Raw genomic sequence first — 5,589 nt, 5'->3', positions numbered from 1 at the left:
ACATCATGCATTTCCATGGTACCCTTGTATCCTCCCCTATCAGCTGGACATATATCTGTTTTGTAATGTTCTTTCCTTTCTTGATTCTCCAGTGTGTCCTTCAAAAGTTGTCCTGGCTTCCATAATCTTTCTTGTCATCCAGCATGCTTGTTGTGGAATTGTCATTGTTTCTATTGCTTTGACTTTAATGTAGTATGCATGAATCCACTTTATCAATAGTTTGTCTTGCTTCTGAGCAAGATCCCAAAAATTCTTTGCTATAGCAGCTTTATTCCACTTCCGTAAATTAGGCAAGCACAGGCCTCCAACACTCTTTGGAGCACATACTCTTTCCCATGACATTAAAGATTTCTTACTGATAGTGTTACAACCAGACCATACATAGCTGCGACAGTAGGCCTCAATGGTTTTCAAAACTTTGGCAAGCAGTACAAAGAGTTGAGCCCAGTATGCTTGGACTCCAAATAGGACTGTTTGCACCAGCTGTACTCTTCCTCCATAAGATAACTTCTTTGTTGTCCATGCTGATATCCTTGCCACTATCTTTTCAATGAGTGGTTGCCATTGCACCAGAGATAACTTCTTAGTTGATAATGGAACCCCTAGATATTTAAAAGGTAGTTCACCTTCTAGCAATCCTAGTTCTTGCACAATTTTATCTATATCACCTCTGTTCACACCTCCAAAATAAATTGAACTCTTACCCAGGTTTGCTTTGAGGCCTGAAGCTGCTGAGAACTGATCGAAACAGTGTTGCATAGTGACCACTGATGATAAGTCACCTCTAGCAAATAGTAATAGATCATCAGCAAAGCATAAATGCGTGATTGCTAGCTTTGAACATCTGGGATGATAATGAAATTCTACCTTCTTTGGTAATTCCTTTAGACTCCTACTCAAGTACTCCATTGCTATAGAAAATAGAAATGGAGACATAGGGTCTCCTTGTCTAAGACCTTTAGCAGCACTGAAAGGTATTGAAGGCTCCCCATTTATCAGAATAGTATAACTGACTGTTTTCATGCATTCTAGGATCCAACTGATGAACTGATTAGGGAATCCCAACTCCACCAAGACTTGTTCCAGATATATCCACTCCACTGAATCATAAGATTTTTGTAGGTCTATTTTGATCATGCATCTTGGTGACATATGTTTTCTTGTATAAGCTTTCACTAGTTCATGTGCTAAAATAATGTTGTCTCCAATCTTCCTCCCTGGTATGAATCCTGCTTGTGACTCACTGATTATAGAGGCAATGACTGTTTGAATCCTTTCTGCTACAACCTTTGATATCAATTTATACATAACAGTGCAACAAGCTATTGGTCTATATTCTTTCACTGTTCTGGGCTTGTCGTTTTTTGGAAGCAATGTGATAGTTGCATAGTTGATGGCATTGTACATCTTCCCAGTGCTGAAAAACTCTTTTACTGCTTCACAGACCTCTTCTTTAATGGTTCCCCATGATTTCCTGAAGAAGGTAGCATTATAACCATCTATCCCAGGAGTTTTATCTTCACCTATGGACTCAAGACCTTGTTGGATTTCCTCTTCACTAACTGGAGCTATTAGGGCTAGTTTCTGCTGATGAGTCAGTGTTGGTCCTCCCTTCATATTCATCTTGTTAATGGCTGGTAGTTCTTTTGCAGAAGATCCCATCAAGGATTTATAGAATTTCACAATCTCCTCTTGTATTTCTTTTGAATCTGTAAGATTCCTTCCTTCTAGTGATGTGATTTCCTTAATGGTATTTCTCTGACTTCTCTCCTTAACCACAGCTGAGAAGTACTTTGTATTTGAAGCCCCTAATTGGATCCATTTAGCTCTTGATTTCTGTTTCATGATGTTCTCCTCTATCATGGACCACTTTTCCAGGTTCTGCATTGTAGTCCTTTCCTGTTCTACTAAATCATCTGACCATTTTGATGTCAGTTGCTTCTGGATCATCACTAATTCATTTCTTGTTTTGTCTACTCTCTGTGTAATGTTTCTGAATTCCTCATTATTCAACTGCTTGAATAATGGTTTTAGTGCCTTCAATTTCATCTATATATCTTTCATCTTCCAATTTGAAAACTTTTGTCGCCATACTTGCTTCACTATATCCTGAAACTTGTCATGATCAGCCCAAGTGTTGAAGAACCTGAATGGAACTTTGATTTCCCTCTGATTTTCCTGTAAAGCAAGCACCATTGGATTATGATCTGAGATTAGTGGCACATCATATTCCATCACAACATGACCCCATTCCAGCATCCATTCATGATTACCAAAAGCCCTATCCAGTCAGCTACAAATTCTCTCATTACTTTGTTGTTTATTAGTCCAGGTGTAGTAATCCCCTGTCCATCTTACTTCATTGAGCAGCAACTCATGAATATAGTCATTGAAATCTTTGATCTCCCCATATTGTACTGGATTCCCATATAATCTATCTTGTGGATATAACACTACATTAAAATCTCCAACAATTAACCATGGCATATTCATTCCTTGAGCCAGTGTTTTAAGTGTATCCCACATACTTTTACTTTCCTCACATGTGTTATACCCATAGATTACAGTTATAACACATGTCTTATTTGATGCTATTGTATTAACTTGACAATGCAGTAATTGAGCTTCTTCTTTCAGCTTATCTACTGTAAATAGTCTACTATCCCATAGTAGCCAGATTCTTCCATTGATTGCACTCCTGTAGTTATTCAGAAACCCCTAGTTGGGTGCCACATTAGCTGCCACAGTTGTTGCTTTGTGCTCTTTGACTTTGGTTTCTGTTATTCTTGCTAGGGTAATATGTTTTGTCTTTATATATTTCCTCAGTTCCTTCTGTTTATACTTCTTATTTGCACCCGTTACATTCCAAAAAAGCCAATTCATTTGTTAATAACTGGTTCTACCTCCTTTGTCAGGAGGAGCTGACTTGGATCCCCCATGGCCTCTATTTAACCCTGCAAATACATTTTTTATTTGCACTGAACATAATATTGAAAACTGTTGTAGATTGAGTTCTGGTACCATGTCTATTGCTTTTCCCTTGTTAGGGGTACTGATACCATTCCCCTCTCTTTGTTGTTGATCTTGCACCAAATCAGTTGCTTGTATCTCAACAACTTGCTTGTGTTCACCATCTGTTTCTATGTTTCTAGCCTCTTTTCCTTCATCCTGGTTTTCTCCTTTGTTGGTGCTATCATGCTGCTCTTTTGGTTGTTCTTTTGTCACCCATTTCTGTACTATTTTCTTGGGTCCTCCTTGCTTAGTTGGTTGCTCTTCATTCTTTCTCTGTATCTTTGGGCATTCATGACCAATAACTTGACATTTCTCACAAAATATTGGTTTCCAGTCATATGATACAGCCTGTTGAAACACTCTGCCACTAGGATCCTTCACTTTAACTTTTTCTGGAAATGACTTTGTCACATTAACTTTCACAAGCATTCAAGCATATGACACACACATTTGCTTGGCAGTGCACTCATCTGCATACATTGGTATCCCTATAGCACTTGCTATCCTGCTTGGTGAATTAATTCCCCAACAGTTCATTGGTAATTGTGGGAGTTTGATCCATATTGGTATCTCAGTAGGGAACTCCTTATCAAAATCAAAATCAGCAATCCAAGGCTTCAAAATGATGGGTCGATTGTTAATAGTGTATGGTCCAGTACATAGAATTTCCTGCATATCATCAATAGATTGGAATTTGATGATGAAATTCCCTTCCTCATGCATAAACATATCTGGATTTGCTATTTTGTTCCACTTGATATCTACATATGTACGCATTGCATTATACCCTGGACAATCTCCAATTACATAAGCAATTAGGGCTCCTTTCCATTTCTCAATTTCCCTATCCACATCCTCCTTTTCCAATTGAATAACAACATTGCCATCTACAAATTGAGAAGCAATATAAGACAGAGTCATACCATTCTCTACTGATCTGTTCTTCGCAAAGAGACTCGCCCATTTTTGTGTTGGCTGTTGTGCTGTAGCATGCAGTACTGTTCCATTGGGTTCTTGAGGTTTCTCTTCCTCGACTTGCTTTAAATCAACTCGGATTGTTCCTTCAACTTCTTTCAGCTTCAATTGAGTTAGATCTGGGCTCAATTGAAGTTTCTTAGCAGCTGTTGTTCCTTTATACGACGATCCTAGCTCTAGCTCTTTCTGATTCAGCTCACCCATTTGCACTGGTGTTACTTGACTTTGTTCATCCTCTGTAGTTTCCGGTTGCATGCGTCCTCCAACTGAGCTTCCAAATGTGACTACTGGTAGTTTCCTAGGTCTGCCGCGTCCTCTTCCACGACCACGATCACGACCTCGCCCTCCTGCCATGGCTAATCACGCCGGCGTAGGTTTACTAACATGCGCCGAGAGCATGAGCTTTTTCTATATATACGTTACTTTAATATGTTAGTTTTCTTATTTTATATGTTTATTAGTTATTCACCTATTTTTTAATACACATGATTTAATTATTAAATATTCACATTTTGGTCCCGGACATAATATTTGAGGCCCAATAGCACCAATGTATCCTGAATTCTTATGTTCATGACGAGAAATTTTTTCCGATTTTTTACTCAACAGGTCTGTTATTTTATATGTTAGTTTTATTATTTAATATTTTAGTTTATTATTGTATATGTTAATTTATTACTGTATATGTTAGTTTATTATTGTATATGTTAGTTTTATTATTTAATATGTTAATTTTATTATTTAATATATTAGCTTATTAATGTATATGTTTGTTTGTTTATTATTGACTTATTTTTTACTATACTAAAATTAAATAATTAATTTTCATAACTATACAAGATTTAATTATTAAATAATTACATTTTGGTTGCGGACATAATATTTGAGGCCCAGTAGCACAATTTATCTTGAATTCTTTTGTTCTTACATTTGTTGACTATAATTGGAGATAATTTGTGTTTGAATATCAGCTTTTTGACGTATTTTTGAGAATAAGAGATACTTAAATGAATTAATTTTATAACTACAAGGATACTACGCTAAAGGGCACTACGTTTTCCTACGCTAAAAGGTCACTACATTACAAATACGAACACTACATTAGGCCACAAGATAACACTACATGGCACTAAAGTAAAAATCTATCTAGTTTACTAGTCTTTAAGCAAATTAATAATCTAAACCAAATAAAAATAACAAATCAATTTAATCACAAAATTACATATACCACAGTAAAAAGTAACTAATTAATATTTTTTTAACAACTAATAACAATTTTTTTATTTTACAAATTATTTTGGCACACTAATACTATAGTCCGGATAAAAAATAACAAATTAGTTAAATCACAAAATAACATAGAGCACATAAAAAATAACAAATATGCATTTTTTATACGAGTTTTATCAAAAACTAAATCGAAATACCTCAATTTAAGGTTTTAGGAAAGTCAAAGAATTTGTGATTTTGAGCCGAAACAACCAACAATGTCCGAGATAACTCCTTAGTTAGCATGTGGGACCGAGAATCTTTACTTTATGTGGGACGGATGGGCTCCACTCAAACTTTTTGGTATTAAAAATGGAGGGGGGGGGGGGGGGG

The sequence above is a fragment of the Nicotiana attenuata genome, unplaced genomic scaffold (genome assembly GCF_001879085.1).
Source record: "Nicotiana attenuata strain UT unplaced genomic scaffold, NIATTr2, whole genome shotgun sequence".
Lineage (NCBI taxonomy): Eukaryota > Viridiplantae > Streptophyta > Magnoliopsida > Solanales > Solanaceae > Nicotiana > Nicotiana attenuata.
The sequence above is the reverse complement of the archived record's forward strand: the minus strand, read 5'-3'. Positions refer to the sequence as shown.